Raw genomic sequence first — 21,064 nt, 5'->3', positions numbered from 1 at the left:
TACAACTTTATAGCCAATGACACGATCAATTGCTTAGAACAGTTTAATATCATTGGTTTTGTACTGTTGATTTTGTCATACTGCGCTGGAGGTTGTTGGACTTTGAACTCTTGCTCTCATTTTCGAACTCCAATGGCATGGAGAAGTCAGGGCTGGCTCTCTATAAGTCACTTGCCTCACACGATACATGGATTTGAGAGTCAATTAAAAGCCAACCCTTGTCAGTGTTAATATACTATGTCGGGTCGTGATTCGTTTTAAGTTAAATTAACAAAGCAACTGATTTGTTTCTTCCCCTGTTTCTGCAGCCTCCTAGAATCTAGACCACTGTCTTTAGCTAATTCAATACACAGAGTATGTGGGAGCAGAGCGTCCCCAATTTGACTGGAGCGAGATTCCCAAAGGCTGGAGCGCCATTAGCCTTCTCGCCCGCTCCAATTTCTCTCCAGTAGGGGTCACTTCACGAGCTCAGTGCATGCCCGGCCCAGCATGCATTTGTAGTCTACTTGTATAGATTTTGCTGCTGTAACCGGTGTGAAATGGCTAGCTAGTTAACGGGGTGCACACTAATCGGTGACATCACTCGGTGACATCACTCGGTCTGAGACCTTGAAGTAGTTGTTCCCTTGTTCTGCAATGGCTGTGGCTTTTGTGGAGCGATAGGTAACGATGCTTTGCGGGAGACTGTTGTCGATGTGTGCAGAGGGTCCCTGGTTCGAGCCCAGGTAGGGGCAAGGAGAGGGACGAAAGCTATACTGTTACACTGCTATAGCCCCTTTAGCTACTGCCATGGAGTTTGCAAAATATTTTCATAAAGAAACTGATAAAACACACAGGTGCAAATTCAAGGTGGCTTACAAAGATGAGGACCAAGAGTAAGAGAGGGAGTGCGGTGATGTAGTATCCACAACTAAGCAATCATTGTGCGATCTGAAAAGACACATATCCTGAAAGCATGATGGTGTACTTACTACATGCACATGCTAAAAGAAAGGAACAAGGTGGGTAGATAACTGCACTGGATATCGATGCATCCCTAATCAATATGAGTGATTAACAAAATAGTGTTGCGTTTACCTTTCCACGTTGGCGACCCACTTGAAGCAAAATGCAACAATCCAAAATGTAGCTGTCTGTCTTCTACAAGTTGTCCTCTTGATAGAAGACAAGTTGAAGCTAACAACCAATTTTTTGGCAGTTTTAGAATAAAAAATGGAACTTTCAACATTCATTTTTTTCCACCTTTATTTAACCAGGTAAGTAGTTGAGAACAAGTTCTCATTTGCAACTGCGACCTGGCCAAGATACTTCATTTCCAATCGTATTCAGGTAAAGTTCAACCCACTACTGTGGCTTGTTGATGAGACCGATCATCCAAGCTTCACTTTTATTTGTTGAGAGCCACGCTTGTGTTCGCTGCATGACCAACATAGTGCTAACTTCCTTTAATTTGTGCTAGGCTACTAGCCCAAGTGGCGAATGCTAGTTACAATTAATTTTGTTCTCGGATTAACTGTTTTTTGGAGCCATGGAGCCTGTTAGTTCAGCCCAAGGGGTACAGAGCAAGGCCTCGGCCCTTGGCCCAGCACCTGCACATGCAGAGCAACCATATCAGGCAAGGACACGCACCCACTGTGTATCGTCTACCTGGATACTGAAGACTTAGAAGCAGTGTTCGACGACCCCAAATCATGCATCTATTGTGGGGATTTTGCTGCTAACACCCTCAGTCGAAGAGGGACTGGTACGACGTGAGGAAACTCCCCTCTCGCACCGTCCAAGGCAAGCAACTCCCCCCAAACTTGCGTGGCGGAAGCCAAACACAATTGGGACAAATGCTTGACCAGCAAGGTTCAAACAAGACTTTTTGCCAGCATGAATGTCAAGGATATGTAGGAGCAAATCACCGATGGTCGAGCCGTCAATGGCCAAGCACCTCAACCCCAGTACCCTGTCACTAACAGGCACTTCTCTCCCTGGTAAGACGGAACAAGGCTCTGCATCCATCTGCCAAAAGGTCTACGCGTCTGCCACACGTTCTGGATGGGCGTTGAACGTTACGTCCCTACTTCTGGCTTACCAGGCTAATTAGCTAGATATGCATCATCTATCGGCAGGCCTAAACCAGACCTTTGGAATGATATCTGTGTGGTCACAGAACTCAACCACTGAGCCTCAAGGGGTAGGGGCACCATTCAAGGCTGTGCCTTGCAGGCTGTCGGCGCCATTTGGCAGAAGTGAGAACTTGTAAAAAAAAGAAGAAAAAAAGAGGCTGTGGCAGGGAGAGGGAAAGCCCTGGTGCCAGTGAATTGCCAAGGGAAGCTCCCAGTGACGCAGCAGACATCCACATTACAGTTTGGATCCCCCAAATAGGGGCCAACAGTGCCCCCTGTGGCAGAGAGGCGCAGCCAACAGTTCACCCCGTGTTCTGGGCAAACCCATCTAGAGTGGAACAAAGACAATGGGGGAGAGGCACATCTATGCTCCTAGACCCCTTCCCTTTGTGCAGTGATCCATTCTCAAACGTTTGCTCTCAAGGAAGACCGAGGGAATCCACTCTACCCCTGAGTGCTCTCCTTGCCAAGGCTCTCCACCCGGCTCTAGTTGAATCATCCGGGGCAGGAGGATTAAGGGCTCTATTCAATCTGTATCGTAGAAGTTCCGCATTACGGCTTGATTGCCTATACATTTGGTGGGAGACTGCATTCACTGTATCACAATTCCAGTGGGTCAGAAGTTTACATACACTATGTTGAGTGTGCCTTCAAACAGCTTGGAAAATTCCAGGAAAGGATGTCATGGCTTTAGAAGCCTCTGATAGGCTAATTGACATAATTTGAGTCAATTGGAGGTGTACCTGTGGATGTATTTCAAGGCCTACCTTCAAACTCAGTGCCTTTTTGCTTGACATCATGGGAAAATCTAAAGAAATCAGCCAAAAAATAAAAATGTAGACATTGAATATACCCGTGAGCATGGTGAAGTTATTAATTACACTTTGGATGGTGTATCAATACTACACGCAGTCACTACAAAGATTCAGGCATCCTTCCTTTTCTCAGTTGCCGGAGAGGAAGGAAACCACTCAGGGATATCACCATGCCAATATCTCTCCTTTCAGACCACTTTACTGTTCTCCCTTACATCTGCAAAGCAAGTGAGTGAACTACATGCACTGTCAGTTCACCATTCGTGCCTACAGTTTGCCCAGGGCTTTTCCAAAGTTAGGCATAAAGGCGGGGTTGGGAAACAAGCGAAGGTCAGTGGCAATTACAATTGTGGTGCCTTGGAGATTATGGCATTCCACCTGCTGCCTTTCCCTTCTTCGGAAGAGGAGCAACTCCACCGTTTGTCTAGTACATTTGCCTATAATATGAAGACATTGATTTCAAGGCATGAGGGCTCACTCCGCCAGAATTATAGCTACCTCTTGGGAACTTTTAAGCGCATCTTCTTAAAGGAGGTTTGTGATATGGCTTGTTGGGCATCCCCTCATACTATTATGAGGTACTACCGGCTAGATGTCACTGCGTCTTTGGCGCATGCTGTCCTCAATGTCTGGGCCTCTGATGGCTGATAGTTATAACTGCCTGGCTTCGGAGAGCATGTCCGATATGGGAGTTGGCCATGTCGCACGGTGAGATATTGAAACAAATAATTGAAAGAGAACTTACGTTTACTTGCGTAACCCCGGTTCTCTATGAGTGCAATATCTCACCACATTAACCTACTTGCAAGAGTGAGGAAGTTTGGCATGATCGAGAATGACTAGAGGGCAGACTAGTGTTGCGTTAGTATGAGAGGGGCTCCTTCATTTGCCACTTGACCTGTCTGTCTCTGACATGTGTATGATTAGTTATTTGAGTTACTTAAGCCTTGTTCACACTGCAGGCCTTAATGCTCAAATTAGTTCTGTTTTGCAAATCTGTTTTGGACTATTGACTGTCCAAACAGCAAGTTACAAGTGACCAAATCGGATTTGTGTGTTCAGACTTGTCATTTGCTGACAAGGATACACTAGTTATCATAGTAATGGCGGGTGTGTGTGCATTGGTGTACAGTGTAGGCTGATTTATTGGTGGTGGTAGCATAGTGGTTAGAGCGTTGGGCCAGTAACCGGAAGGTTGCTGGATCGAATACCCAGCTGACAAGGTAAAAATCTGTTCTGCCCCTGAGCAAGGCAGTTAACCTCTCTAGAGTATCTGGGATGCTAGCGTCCCACCTGGCCAACATCCAGTGAGATTGCGGAGTACCAAATTCAAATACAGAAATGGTTATTATAAAAATTCAGAAAACAAAACATATTTTATATAGGTTTAAAGATGAACTTCTTGTGAATCCAACCACTGTGTCAGATTTTTTTTTTTATACGGTGAAAGCATACCTTACGATTATTTGAGAACATTGCCCAGCAGACAAATAATTACACACAATAACCAGCCAAGTAGAAGAGTTACACAAGTCAGAAATAGAGAAAATTAATCCCTTAACTTTGATGATCTTCATATGGTTGCACTCAGAAGACATGCATTTACTTAATAAATGTTCCTTTTGTTCGATAAAGTCTCTTTATATTCAAAAACCTCGGTTTTGTTCGCTTTTTCTTCAGTAATCCACAGGCTCAAACGCAATCAAAACAGGCAGACAAAAGAATCCAAATTGTGTCCGTAAAGTTCATAGAAACATGTCAAACTAGTTTATTTTCAATCCTCAGGTTGTTTTTAGCCTAAATAATCGTTAATATTTCAACCGGACTATAACGTTGTCAATATAAAAGGTAAACAAGAAAGGCGCGCTCTTGGGATTGCGCATGAAAAAGCTCTGTTTACACGGCAGCGTCCACTCATTCAGACTGCTCTTACTCCCTAATTCTTCAGAATACAATCCTGAAACTAAGTAGGGACGTAACGTTCTAAATACTGTTGACATCTAGTGAAAGGCATAGGAACTGCAATTTGAGTCCTAAGTCAATGGATACTGTAATGGCATTGAATAGAATACTACAAAACCAACAAAAAAAACTACTTCCTGAATGGATTTTTCTCAGGTTTTCGCCTGCCAAATCAGTTCTGTTATACTCGGACACTATTTTAACAGTTTTGGAAACGTTTGTGTTTTCTGGGCCCCGAGTAGCTGGCAGTTTAATTTGGGCATGCTTTTCATCCAAAATTCTGAATGCTGCCCCCTACCCTAGAGAAATTAACCCACTGGTTCCCCGGGTGCCGACGACGTGGATGTCGATTATGGCTCGATTATGGCTCTGATTGACAGGTGGTTGGGTTAAATGCAGAAAACACATTTCAGTTGAATGCTTTCAGTTGAACAACTGATGAGGTATCTCCCTTTCTAATGTAGCAAGCTAAGGTGACAACAATGCCTGCCATTGACATTTCCCAGTTGCTTTGAATGTTCAAAATCATAGGGTAAGAACCCTTTTTTTAAATCCTCAAAGGATAAAATGATCCAACTTTCAAAATGAGTCCTTTTTGGCTAGCTACAAAAGTCAACTAGCTAGCTAGGTAGCTGTTTAGCTTTCTAGCACATTCACAAATTTGTTTGTAAATGATTAACAAGCTAGTTAGCTACCACATGCTCTTGTCAAACTGTCAACAGAGTAGCTAGCAAGCAACAAGATATGCTGAATAACAGTCTTAAAATCACGCGGGCAAATAGATCAGATTTTACCGTTCAGACACAAGTCACATGGCCAGGAATCAGATTTGTATCAGACTTCAAACCAACTACGAAAGTGGTTTTAAATGTGGCTTGAAATATCCGATTCCATGTGCTTTTTGGCTATTCAAGAAAAATAACAGATTAGAATCGGATAAGCAAATAAATTATTTGAGTCACTTCAAACTGCCAATGTGAACACTGGTAAATCCCGTAGTGAGATCTCACTTGTAATATCAGAAAACGGGTTACGCAAGTAACCTTAATATTTCCACAGTCTAATTTTTTATAATTAATAGTATACCCCGTGAATTGATGAATAAGATCTTGTCATAAATACTAAGGACATATAATACTTGATTGTTTTATGTTATTGTTTTCATTAGATACTTTGTAAACAAATTATATTGCTTTAAATCAAAGTAATGTTGCTCTCATGAATGTCATTCCTTGAGCATTACAGATGCAGTATGATATACATTGAGCGTAGAAAACATTAGGAACACCTGAGCTGTGTTCGAATACCCATACTAACATACTGTATACTACATACATACACAAATACTCATTAAGTATGTACTACATAATATTAGTTCATTTTAGTATACTGTAAATGCGCTGTATCCTTTCAGTTGATCGTACGAGCTCTTCGCCTGTCTACTGGAAGTTGATGCTGTTGCTATGGAACCTCTTGCTAGCTTGTTAGCATAAGTAATTACTAGCTAGATTTCGGGTGTGTTCGTAAATTTAATGTGGAGTGCGCTCTGGGTGTTTGTGAATTCCGGGCGTTGACAGATTGTCCTTTCGTAAATTCGGTTGTTTCGCTCGGTGTTCAGCGCGCACACTGGATGCTCTGGCCGAGGAGTAGGGTTGATCCGAGCGTTCTGACCGCCCAACGGCAGTCAAGCACCCAAGCTAACTTGCTAGCTACTTCCAGACACAAATGAGAGAACACTTCACTCTGACCATTTTACTTGCCTTAGCAGAGCTGGTTAGGCAGCTTTCATGCTATCCAGAGCATTGGTGACTGTAAATGTGCTGCTGGCAATTAAATTATGCTTTTTTTTCCTGACGTTTAGTGAAACCGGCCATATTCAATGGGTGTTGAGTGTTCGTAAATTCATCAGTTATTCTGTGCTCTGGCACGGTCAGACGAGAGTGCTCTGAAATCGGAGTAGATAGCCAGAGTGAATTTACGAACACACCCAAACCACTATACCACTTAGCTAAGCTGTGAATAATCAAGTCAATAAACGTTGGGTAGGTAGTTAGCATAAAGTAAATATACTGGCAAGTTCGATGTATTAGTATCCAGTTAACGTCACAGTAGGTAGCTAAAATACCCGGTACATACTGCTGTAATGATATGCTGTTCGTAAGGATAGTTTAGCTAACAAATCGTCAGCCAACATAACGTGTAACGCAATTTATTTGAGAAGTCATTAGTTTATTACATTACTCAACATTTTAATAATGTTGAGTTAAAGCAACGAATTTGTATCCACTCTCGTCGGACTTCGGCTGAATATTTTCCGCACTTTTCTTAAAATTTGAAAACGCTGTGAAGCCACGCCCATTTCTGAAGAATTGCATTATGTGCCCTAAAAGCACGGAAATAGTGTGCATTACTTGTATACTTCTTATTTGGCGAATGTAGTACGACATCCGGGAACTTTTGGCATACTAACTATATCCATACTATGACTGATTAGCATACTACATACTCAATTTATGTCACATAGTGTGGTTAGTATGAGTATTCGAACACACCTCTGCTCTTTCCATGACAGACTGACCATGTGAATCCAGATGGAAGCTATGAACCTGTCACCTGTTAATCTTGATGCTCCCCATCCCGGATCCGGGATCGTGACTACGGCTCAAGCTCATTACCATAACGCACAATGCAAAAAAATATTCTTAGAAATATTTAACCTCCACACATTAACAAGTCCAATAGCTCAAATGAAAGATAAACACCTTGTTCATCTACCCAGCAAGTCAGATTTCTAAAATGTTTTACGGCGAAAACATAGCACATATTTATATTAGATCACCACCGAAACAAAAGACAAGCGGCAGCCATTTTGTTCCAGAAAATATAAAATTTAAAAGTAGGATTAAAAAATAAATAATTCACTAACCTTTTGAAAATCTTCATCAGATGACAGTAATATTACATGTTACACAGTACATTTAATTTTTTTTCAATAATATGCCATTTATATCCATAAATCTCTGTTTACAATGACGACATTTCAAAAAATGCTACTCAAATGTCCGGAGAAATGATGATAGCTCCGACAGATAACGTCAGATAACAAGCAATAAACATGACTAAATATACATGTTCTATATATAGTTACAAAGATACACTTCTTCTTAATGCAACCGCTGTATTACATTTATTTTTAATGTTACAGAAATCGTTCACTGGGCTATACAATGAGACGGCGCTCAGATATTAGCAGTATGTCTCCTCTACGTTTGAAGTCCACAGAAACCCAAAATAACCACATAAATATTCCCTTACCTTTGATGTTCTTCGATCAGAAGATGTAGAAGGAGTCATACTTACCCAATACATCGTTTGGTTTCACGTTGTGTGTCTCTGTATTAGCATATGCTAACAGCTTCAGCTGAAATGCACCCAAAATGACTTCTGGTCCCGCACTCTTGCGCATCAAAACTTCAAATTTACATATTATATGTCGACTAAACTGGTCAAACTATGTGCAGAATCGAGCTTTATGATGTTTTTAACATGTAAAACAATGATCAGCGCGAACAGACAAACCGGCTTCAATTGGTGTATCTTGGAAAAGAACGTTCCCCAAATCGGCCGCGCGCAATAGAGTGCATGTATTTGAGAGTGACCCGAGCATTTTTGCCCGCCAAACGACGAGGGCCCGCGGGATTCTCACAATGAACGCGCCATTTGAAAGCAGCCATCGCGCTGAACAAATACATACTGTTCTCAGATCGGTAGCTGCCTGGGAAGGGTGGGGGCGATGACGTCAAAGTTGACCCAACTTTTCTCTTGACAAGAGAGAGTTTGGGAGAAAGGCTGCCCTGAGAGTTCTGCTTTACATACAGACATAATTTAAACGGTTTTAGAAACTTTAGAGTGTTTTCTATTCAATAATAATTATTATATGCATATATTCTCAATTTTGGGGAAAAATATTTTCAGTTTACTATGGGCATGCACTTCCTCCAAAGGGGGCAGTATTCAGCCCTAGCTCCAAGAGGTTAAATCCACTTTAATCAGTGTAGATGAAGAGGAGGAGACAAGTTAAAGACGCCTTGAGACAATTGAGACATGTATTGGGTATGGTTGCCATTCAGAGGGTGAATGGGCAAGACAAAATATTTAAGTGCCTTTTTAACGGGGTATGGTAGTAGTTTGAGTGTGTCAAGAACTGCTACGCTGCTGTTTCCCATGTGTATGAAGAATGGTCCACCACCCAAAGGACATCCAGCAAACTTGACACAACTGTGGGAAGCATTGGAGTCAACATGGGCCAACATCCATGGCCTGACAAATTGAGGCTGATTTGCAGGCAAAATGGGGTGCAACTCCATTTTAGATAGGTGTTGTACAATCTGTAAAGTGCTATTTCCACTTGAAAATGAAATGTCATGGGATGCATTTGCTCTATAGTCTATTGTTTACATTATTGTTGGTGCCCACTCTTTGATGTGTGCATTTTACAGAATGTGGCTTTAACTATTATCAACGTGTGATGGAGTGTTTTGCCATTCAATTGGTTGAACTGAACACACCATCATTGAAAAGCACATTGCTGGCCACTTGGACTTGGAGCAGTAGAAGAATGTGCCAGCAGTAGACGGGGAAAGACCGATTTTGTACTGTAAGCTAACCGCCACCCAAGATTCTCTCTAATCATCCTAGCAGCCAGAGAGTCTATGATGATAACAGATAAGAGTATTTATGTGTTAGTTGAATACACCATCAAGCACCAGTAGGATACTCTGGAAGGAGCTTATTGTTGTTGACCGCAACATACCTCAGAATATTCTGATTCACAAAATAGAATACAGTCCCATGGGTGCAATGCCTCACAGATAGAAAAATACCTCCACATGCAAGCGACACATTTAAAATGGTTGTACCATGTTTTGTGCTGCTACCATGTTATGTTGTGTTGCTACCATGCAGTGTTGTCATGTGTTGCTGCCTTGCTATGTTGTCTCTCTTGTTGTGATGTGTGTTTTGTCCTATATTTATATTGTATTTATTTATATTTTTTTAAATCCCAGGCCCCCGTCCCCGCAGGAGGCATTTTGCCTTTTGGTAGGCCATCATTGTAAATAAGAATTTGTTCTTAACTGACTTGCCTAGTTAAATATATATTTTTAACAGTCTCTGTTGTCTGGTCTTGCCATTCTATAGTTCACATAAGCTGAGCTCAGCAAGAGTATGTAGTGGCTTCCTGTGTGTGCATGAGATTTTTTGTTAGTTTCCTCGTCAAACTTAATTTGATGTCTGCTTTACTGAAATTCTACTTCTCATTTCTGAAAAAAGGGGGAATTTATTGAACGTTCCCAGAATTTTGCAAACCTAGGCATTGTACTAGTACATGCAGGTCTCTGACCTAGCAGATGTGTAGCCAACTGAATCCTCCAGAATTCTGACATGCACTATAAAAAGTAGGATGGCACTGTTAATCTAAAGTGCTTTTTCTGATTGTTATAATCCAAATTTAGGCTTTGGTTCATTCAACCTATTCTATTAAATTTGTCTGAAATCAAATAACAAATTTGACAGATCAGTGTGATTTTTATTTTGTTTTTATTGAATGAAATCTTCTAAATTGCTTGTAACGCCTCATGTGCATTCGCATTACACAGTGGGGGGCAATGTAGCGGCGGCAGCCTATCAGAAGAGTTGGAGGCATAGCCTATTGGGGGCATGGCTTTCAGTTTATTTTTGGCCACCTGTGAGAGTGAATGTCATTCCAGGTAATGTGTTCTGTTTATTTAAACAAAATATATGATTTCTATATTTACAATATTGTAACCAGTTAATGTGTACGTCTAAGTCCGATTTCATTTTTGGAATATCTTAACAGGAAATTTATTGAATTGCTTGTAACCCAATTGAAAAAATGTGGATAGGTCATTCCAAAGTGAAACATCTACTTGGTACAACATGAAAAATGTGTTGTATAGGCCTATCCATTAATCTATAAGGTTTAAAGGCCCAATGTGGTCCCCAAAAAATTGAATGTAGTTTATCATATTGTGCAATAGCTAATGAAACTAACACTATAAAAGTGTAAGAGGAAAACATATTAGTGTGAATTCCTGATAGTTGCCTTTAAAAATACAATGTACACAGAACCTTCTAATCATCCTGTTTGCATGGGCGGGTGTTTCGCTTGCCTGGCGACATCACCAGGTAGGAAATTGGTGAATAGACCAATAACAGAGTTCCAAATGTGTCTGCCAATAACACCTAGTCCTAACAAAGACCACTCCCAGACAGTCCTAACAAAATTCTTTGTTGAGAAATATGTTTTTGCTTAGAAGCTTTTTTTTGTAATTTTTTTAATGGAAAACTATTACAGTAAGGTTCTTCATTGTTACCCAGAAATTATTTGATTTTGATATAAAATGTTCTGCATTGGGCCTTTAACCATCAGTGTTGAAAGAAATAGGCTGTAACTTGAAATATAGACTTTTTAATAATAAAATAGAACAGTTGGCATTGAATCAGATATTTGATTTTTTCACCCCCAATTTGAAAAACCCCCAATTGTTTTTTGTGGCTGACATGAAAATCTGGATACTGCCCGATCCTAATATCACAGGATTTACAGTGGAACTTAAGCAAGTTGAGGTGACTAAACTGCTTGGAGTAACCTTGGATTGTAAACGGTCATGGTCAAAACATGTTGATACAACAGTAGCTAAGATGGGGATAAGTCTGTCCATAATGAAGCGCTGCTCTGCCTTTTTAACAACACTATCAAAAAGGCAGGTCCTACAGGCCCTAGTTTTGTCACACTTGGACTACTGCTCAATTGTGTGGTCAGGTGCCACAAAGAGGGAGCTCAGAATTACAATTGGCTCAGAACATGGCCCATAAATGTACACGAAGAGCTCACATTAATAATATGCACGTAAATCTCATGGTTCAAAGTGGATGAGCGATTGACTTCATTACTTGTTTTTGTAAGAATGTTGACATGCTGAATGCGTCGAGGTGTCTGTTTCAAACTACAGCTTGGACACCCATGCTTACCCCACAAGACATGTCTCCAAAGGTCTCTTCACAATCCCCAAGTCAAAAACAGACTATTGGAGGTGCACAGTACTACGTAGAGCCATGGCTACATGGAACTCTAATTCCACATCAGGTAACTGATGCAAGCAGTAGTCAGATTTTTTAAAAACAGATAAAAATACACAGTGAAGAGACACACAGACACACATACACATGATAGGACATGCTCTCTACACACGTATACATGGATTTTGTATTGTAGATATGTGATAGTAGAGTAATGGCCTGAGGGAACACACTTAATGTCTTATGAAATGTCATGAATATGACTGCCTTAATGTTGCTGGACCCCAGGAAGAGAAGCTGCTGCCTTGGGGATCCTTAATCAATACAAATACTTCTCCAGTTGTGCTATTTACAAACACACACGTGACTGGCTCAACTGTTCTGGGGAACTACGGTAAGCTTCATAATGGAAAATAATGTGACAAGTGAAATGAAGAACGCAATCTGCTTTATCTTCTAACATATTGCATAAGTTGACTGCAGGTATTTACTTAAAGTAGCTACAAATATGAACATTTATAGAAAAACTTCAAATAATTAGTTACAGTGATATTGGTAGGAAACATCTCTACTTCGCAGATCCTCAACACATGCCCCACAAGGGTGCGTGCTCAGCCCCCTCCTGTTCTCCCCGTTCACCCATGACTGCGTGGCTATGAACGCCTCCAACTCAATCATCAAGTTTGCAGACGACACAACAGTAGTGGGCTTGATTACCAACAACAACGAGACAAACTACAGGTGATCTGATCGTGGACTTCAGGAAACAGCAGAGGGAGCACCCCCCTATCCACATCGACGGGACAGCAGTGGAGAAGATGGAAAGTTTTAAGTTCCTCGGCGTACACATCACAGACAGTGTGGGGCAGAAGGCGCAACAGCGCCTCTTCAACTTCAGGAGGCTGAAGAAATGTGACTTATCACCTAAAACCCCCACAAACTTTTACAGATGCACAATTGAGAGCATCCTGTCAGGCTGTATCACCGCCTGGTACGGCAACTGCACCGCCCACAACCGTAAGGCTCTCCAGAGGGTGGTGCAGTCTGCACAACGCATCACCAGGGGCAAACTACCTGCCCTCCAGGAGACCTACAGCACCCGATGGCACAGGAAGGCCAAAAATATCATCAAGGACAAACACCCCCCGAGCCACTGCCTGTTCACCCCGCTACCATCCAGAAAGCGAGGTCAGTACAGGTGCATCAAAGCTGGGACCGAGAGACAGAAGCTTTTTTTCTCAAGGCCATCAGACTGTTAAACTGATAGTCTGCTGCCTACATACAGACTCAAAATCATTGGCCACTTCAATAAATGGATCACTAGTCACTTAAATAATGTCACTTTATTAATGTTTACATATCTTGCATTACTCATCTCATGTGTATATACTGTATTCTACACCATCTATTGCATCTTGCCTATTCCGCTCGGTCATCGCTCATCCATATATTTTTATGTACATATTCTTATTTAATCCCTTTACTTAGATTTGTGTGTATTAGGTCATTGTTAGATATTACTGCACTGTCGGAACTAGAAGCACAAGCATTTCACTACGCTCACACTAACATCTGCTAACCATGTGTATGTGACCAATAAAATTTGATTTGACCGTATTGAAAAACCATCCTGTGGCTATTTCCTAATACCCCGGTATACGGTATATACAGTATACCGCTCAAGCCTAGCTGACATGTCAGCAAAATATCACCATGCATACCACTGCTGGCTTGCCTCTGAAGCTAAGCAGGGTTGATCCTGGTCGATCCCTGGATGGTAGACCAGATTCTGCTGGAAGTGGTGTTGGAGGGTTGTAGGGGGCACTCTTCCCTCTAGTCTAAGGATATTGCCCTGCGTAGGGTGCTGTCTTTCGGATGAGACGTTAAATGGGTGTCCTAACTCTCTGTGGTCATAAAAAAAATCCCACATAAGAGTAGGAGTGTTAACCCTGGTGTCATGGCTAAATTCCCAACCTGGCCCCATTCCATCATGGCCACCTAATCATCCCCCTCATTCCTAATTGGCATATCACTCCTCACCACTCCATCTGATGTGTGGTGAGCGTTCTGGTTCAAAAATGGTGGACGTACATCACCCAGGTGGGTGCTGCACATTGGTGGTGGATGAGGTGAGTCTCCCCCTTACTCTGTAGGGCGCTTTGAGTGCCTCCGTTGGTAGAAAAGTGAAATATACAGTTAGCTCCAAAATTATTGGAAAAGTGACCATTTGTTGTTTTGGCTTTGTACCCCAGCTCTTTAGATATTACATAATACAATGACTGTGGGGTTTAAGTGCAGACTGTCAGCTTTCATTTGGCGGTATTTTCATCCACATCGGATGAACTGTTCAGAAATTACAGTACTTTTTGTACAAACAAACTGCTGATGCACAACCACATTTTGAAATTGCTCCTCGTGTATTATGCTATAATTACTCTCAATAGTAAGTTGAGACCCGAACTGAGTTCCTAAACTTTTTTTTGGGGGGGGTCGGGCCCCTAGCTGCCAGGGGTTGTTCTAAGCGACCTCTTATGTCTGGATCTGGCCCTGTACTTAAACATGGCTATTGTGGAGTTATGTTATTTTGCCATATTCTGTGTCCTACATTTGTGTTAATGAAGAGTGCAGTTTCAACACATTCTCCTATACCACACGCAAAGGTTTTGGAGTTATGCCTTGGCAATGACCTCTACTGCGTTTGTGTGCCCTGTACTGTGTACCTTTTTTATATGTGTTCATCATGCATTTTTTTTATCCATCAATTCACTCTTCTACAGTGGAACATGTAAGTGAATGGGCCCAAAAGCATCCAGATCAGCAAAATCCTCCCCAAACAAAATAGCTTTTGAAGTGCCACTGTTACTGTTGGCTTTTGGTTTTTATTAGTGAACTTTGCGTACTGTAGCACAGTTTTAGGAATGTGTCCCAAATTGCGCACTTCTCTTCATAGTGCACTACTTTTGACCAGGGACCGTAGGGATTAGGGTGCCATTTTAGACACAGCCTATAGGCCTAACTGACCTCTGTGCTGCAGACAGCAGTAATCTGTGCCCGGGCTGCAGCCACGAGGGACTGCTATAAACCCTTTGTCTATAAACTGTATGGGGCAGCAGATAAAACTAAATATTTGCTGAGGCTGTTGTTACCAACAACACAAGTGCCATCAGGTTATTAGAGTTACACGGACAGCATTATGCGATTATCAGAAGACAATATGACCTTACAGGCCCCTACAGTGGGCGACAGGTAGTCTAGCTGTTAACAGCGTTGGGCCGGTAACCAAAAGGTCACTGGTTTAAATCCCACAGCCGGCAAGGTGGGAAAATCTGCCGTTTTTGCCCTTGAGCAAGGCAGTTAACCCCCAACAACTGCTCCCCTGGTGCCGATGATGTGGACATCGATTAAGGCAGCCCCCGCACTTCTGATTCAGAGGGGTTGGGTTAAATGCGGAAGACACATTTCGGTTGAATGCATTCAGTTTTGCAACTGACTAGGTGTCCGCTTTACTTTCCTTCCCAGTATAGATATACACTGAGCACCCACCTTTTTCCCCTCAAAACGGTCTCAATTCATTTAGGCATGGACTCTACAAGGTGTCGAAAGCATTCCACATGGATGCTGGACAATGTTGACTCCAATGCTTCCCACAGTTGTGTGAAGTTGGCTGGATGTTCTTTGGGTGGTGGACCATTCTTGATACACACGGGAAACTGTTGAGCGTGAAAAACCCAGCTGCGTGGCATGCAGTTCTGTACACAAACCAGTGCGCCTGGCTCGTACTACCATACCCCGCACTTAAATATTTTGTCTTCCCATTCACCCTCTGAATGGCACACGTACACAATCCATGTTTCAATTGTCTCGAGACTTAAAAATCCTTCTTTAACCAGTCCCCTTCATATACACTGATTTGAAGTAGATTTAACAAGTGACATCAATAAGGGATCATAGCTTTCAATGGATTCACATGGTCAGTCCATGTCATGGAAAGAGCAAGTGTTCTTAATGCTTTGTACACTCAGTCAATCCCTCTACAACTTTCAATATATTTCAATGCCTTTCTGCTCTCATTAAGGCCTACACAATCTGGTAAACAGTGAATGTATGATTTTGATTTGTTTTACCTGGTGTTAATGGATGAGCCCAGAGTATTATACCAGTCGGCTATGAAGAACTCAATATTTTAGGTTCATATGCCAGGATGGCCTCTGTAATGAAGGTGGTTATAATGGGTGTGTTCTAAAAATTCACTCGTGCCAGAGTGAGCTCTGGGAGTTGTCAGATTTTCGTTCTTTTAGTAAATCCAGAGCATTTCGCTCTTAGAGCGTTCAGAGCGCACATTGGAAGCTCTGGTTGAGAATTAGGGTTGAGCCGAGTGTTCTGCAGCCGAGCCAACTGGCTAAAGTTGGCTAGCTTGCTAGCTACTTCCAGACACAAATCAGAGAACACCTCACTCTGACCATTAGACTGTCCCTAGCAGAGCTGGTTAGGCTGTTGTCATGTTATCTAGAGCGTTGGTGACTGAATTTATTTAGTTTTTTCCCCGACGTTTACTGACACCGGTCATATTCAAAGGGTGTTGAGCCCCTCCTTGTTTGCCTGTTTTGCATGCTATTTTGGTATTAATACGAGTTACATACAGTATGTTTGCAAACAATGTAAAAAAATATATAGATATATTTATTTTTATGAGTTAATAAAGCGGCATTGGTCTCTTTTTTTTCTTTTCTTTTTTTTTCTTGAGTAAGGCAGCTCCAAAATGCATCTGCTTCAGCCTAGCTCGGGACTTTCTGTGGTGGAGGGGCAGTCAGAGGAAAATACAGAGCGTAGGGGTTGGTAATATTCTCTAGTTGCGCTGTGATTGGCTTAGTGTTCTCACTCATGGAGACACTACATCACCAAAAAATCTATAGGGAGAGCTAGAAAGTTCAAGCCCCCTTGGGTGCTGCCTTAGAGTTACAGTAGAAGTGCCCATCCAAGAAAGGCTCAAGGTCATTTTTAAATACGTAAAATCACGTTATCTACAGTAGCTTTGATTGGACTGATCATGTCAACATCTTACTTAGAAAATAGAGGTCGACCGATACCGATTATTGGAGGACCAAAAAAAGCCGATACCGATTAACCAGACGATTTTTGTGTGTGTGTACACACAAATTAATGACAATTTAAACAATACTCAATGAACACTTATTTTAACTTAATATAATACATAAGTAAAATCTATTTAATCTCAAATAAATAATGAAACCTGCTCAATTTGGTTTAAATAATGCAAAAACACAAAGTAAAAGTGCAATATGTGCCATTTAAAAAAAACGAACGTTTAAGTTCCTTGCTCAGAACATGAGAACATATACAAGCTGGTGGTTCAATATTCCCAGTTCTTCAATATTCCCATTAAGAAGTTTTAGGTTGTAGTTATTATAGGAATTATGTAGACTTTCTCTCTATACCATTTGTATTTCGTATACCTTTTGACTATTGGTTGTTCTAATAGGCACTATTGTATTGCCAGCCTAATCTCAGGTGTTGATAGGCTTGAAGTCATAAACAGCACTGTGAAGCATGCATTGCTAAGAGCTGCTGGCAAACGCAGTAAGGTTTGGGTGAATACTTACGAGCCTGCTGCCGCCTACCACCGCTCAGTCAGACTGCTCTATCAAATCATAGACTTAATTATAATATAATAATAATAATTTAATATGGTAAAATCTGGAAACTATCATCTCAAACAAAACATTTATTCTTTCAGTGAAATACAGAACCGTTCCGTATTTCATCGAACGGGCGGCAACCCTAAGTCTAGATATTGCTGTTGCATTGCACAACCTTCAATGTTATTTCATAATTATGTAAAATTCTGGCAAATTAGTTCGCAACTAGCCAGGCGGCCCAAACTGTTGCATATACCCTGACTCTGTGTGCAATGAACACAAGAGAAGTGACACAAATTTCCCTAGTTAATATTGCCTGCTAACATGAATTTCTTTTAATTATAAATGCAGGTTTAAAAGAATATACTTCTGTGTATTGATTTTAAGAAAGGCATTGATGTTTATGGTTAGGTACATTCGTGCAACTATTGTGCTTTTTTCGCAAATGTGCTTTTGTTAAATCATCCCCCGTTTGGGGAAGTGGGCTGTGATGATAAATTAACAGGCACCGTATTGATTATATGCAACGCAGGACAAGCTAGTTAACCTAGTAATAATATCAACCATGTCTAATTAACTAGTGATTATGTGAAGATTGATTTGTTTTTTAATAAATTAAGTTTGCTCTTTGCTGCACTTGCGTAACAGGTATTCCGCTCGCTACGTAGTTTCCTCATGGAAATGCACTCCAGTCGGCCATAATCGGCGTACAAAAATACAGATTACAGATTTGTTAGAAACTTGAAATCGGCGCTAATTGCTCAACCTCTATTACAAAATCATGAATCACATTGACATTCTACTGGCAAATCCTTTGCTACCAGAAATTATAGATAAAACGTATCGGTGCTCATCAGCCATTGGACACAAACATTAAAACTTAGGGATCAAATCCCATTATCTGAATCGATTTGACAACATCCGGTGACATGGCAGAGCGCCAAATTAAATTATTAGAAATATTTCACATACATACAATCACAAGTGCAATATACCAAATTAAAGCTTTACTTGTTAATCCAGCCACCGTGTCAGATTTCAAAAAGCTTTATGGCGAAAGCAAACAATGACAATCATATTTCAGCCCGCCAGGCCTGACACAAAACTCTGAAATAACGGTATAATTCATGCCTTACCTTTGAAGAGCTTCTTCTGTTGGCACTCCAATATGTCCCATAAACATCACAAATGGTTCTTTTGTTCAATTAATTCTGTCGTTATAGCTCCAAAATGTCAATTTTATTTGGTGCGTTTGATTCAGAAAAACACCCGTTTGAACTCTCCCGACATGACTACACATGATCTAATAAGTTACCTGTAAACTTTGTCCAAACATTTCAAACAACTTTCTTAATCCAACTTTTTTTAATGTAAATAATCGATAAAGTTTAAGACGGGATAAACTGCATTCAATAGCAGATCAAATGAAAGTGGAGCGAGCTTCAGGTCGCGTGCACCAATCACAACAGTACACTTGGCTATCCACCCAGATAGGAAATGGCTACTTCTTCATTACTCAAAGGAAAAACATCAACCAATTTCTAAAGACTGTTCACATCTAGTGGAGGCAATAGGAACTGCAACAAAGTACCGTAGAAATCTAGATCCACATAGAAATCTCATTGAAAACAGTCACCTCAACAACAACAAAAATCCTGGATGGTTTGTCCTCGGGGTTTTGCCTACCAAATAAGTTATGTTATACTCACAGACATTATTCAAACAGTTTTAGAAACTAGTATTTTCTATCCAAATCTACTAATGAAATGCATATCCTAGCTCCTGGGTCTGAGTAGCACGCAGTTTACTTTGGGCGCGCTTTTCATCCGGACGTGAAAATACCGCCCCCTAGCCTAGAGAGGTTAAACACCAAGTTGGAAATCGCAAATTCAACAATGAGTGGTTGGTAGGAATCAGTGACTAACTGCATGCGTTGCAAGCCATCACTTTTTTGCTTCCCCTGCTATTCGGTGGAGAGGGTGTGTAGTCCAAGTCTGGATTTAAAACTCTCTTTTCCAAGCTTAAAAGGATAAACATTCACATGCAATGCCATGGTCCAGAAAAGGTTGAATACATTGGCCATGCTGTCAATCCAGACTTCTACTGCTTTCAAAACAACTGGGAAATCTCAGACTTCAGTGAGTTCAAGACAACAGGTAACTCTGGGGGAAAAAACTAGCTCCGACTGGGAAAATAACTCGGAAATCCAAGTCGGGAACTTGGGCCTCTTTCTAGAGCTCCGACGTGAAGATCACTGATGTCATGATTCAACCTTGTTTATTTCAGATTTTCTAGTTGTTTTGAAAGCACCATAAATCCAGAGAATGCCAGACTTTGATGACAAAATTTGCCCACAAGAAAGACCGTTGTGCCACCTTCCTGTTCACGTGAGCACAGCACAACTGTCCAAAAATGTCTTGTATGCTGCTGCATGAATTATGTAATATACAAGGTATATATGTATACTGTAGCTTAGAAAGTAGTACTAAGTGTATGTTGTGAGGTAAGCTGTTAGTATCCCATGTGCCTCACCCCAATCATTTGGTCCCTTTCCCCTTCATAATTTAGCCTGCTGTTCTGACTTTGTGGCGCATATGTAGCCTACAGCCTGTTTTGGAGAAATGTAATCATCAAATATTGTAAGAGCTTTCATTGTCTGCATATATGACCCCTTTATTTATCCTACGGTTTTGACTTGGTGTACAGGGAGAATACTGTAAGAACGACCCATGTTCTGAATTCTATCACTGCATTTCAATAGTGCTAAACAAATAGTTATATTGACTACGTCCGTCTTAGCTCGCTCATTAATGTCTTAATCAAAATGACGGATTGCCTCTTATCCTTTCATCGTTTCCTTATTCCATAGTTTGTACATCTCAATGGTCAGTGGAAACCACATTTGTTTAAGCAAGTCAGCCATTTCAGCTATCCATTTTAAAAAGGTATTAAATGAGGCTGAATTAACTTTTTCATTGCCAGACAAGGCTCCGCTGAAAGCCAGGTGTAGCAGTGGTAAGGTGTTGGGACTGCTGTTGGGACAGTTTTATGTAGGCCCTAACAGTTTGTGGGCACCGTTTGTGTTATAGTGCAATTAATGTATTGTTTAGTGTTGTGTAGTGGCTTTGCTGGCATGCATCCCCAAAAACATTTTTGAGTTTGCCCCACCAAGATGTACATGCTAAAATCATCACTGGACCTGTCTAATGAGCAGATCCAGTCACAGCCACACCCCAAAGCAAAAGCGAAAGCACAGTGGACAGGAAAAACCCTAGAATGACGAAACCTAGAGAGGAATGTACAGTGTTGAGATTTAAGATGACATTGGGGGTTTTTGCAGGCAGGGTGCTTTTTCTTTCAGTGCCTTGACAAGTTTGATTGCCGGTTGTTGAAGTTTGAATAACGTTAGGGCTAT

General features: G+C 41.2%; 1 protein-coding gene across 5 annotated transcripts in view; it reads left to right on the top strand.

Moving 5' to 3' along the window:
* LOC115105167 (phosphatidate phosphatase LPIN2-like) overlaps positions 1-21,064 on the top strand; it is a 41,049-nt gene that overhangs the window by 1,190 nt on the left and 18,795 nt on the right. The window lies entirely within an intron of this gene.

Source organism: Oncorhynchus nerka, linkage group LG22 (assembly GCF_034236695.1).
Source record: "Oncorhynchus nerka isolate Pitt River linkage group LG22, Oner_Uvic_2.0, whole genome shotgun sequence".
Lineage (NCBI taxonomy): Eukaryota > Metazoa > Chordata > Actinopteri > Salmoniformes > Salmonidae > Oncorhynchus > Oncorhynchus nerka.
Note: the sequence above shows the minus strand (reverse complement) of the source record. Positions and strands in the feature narration are given on the sequence as shown.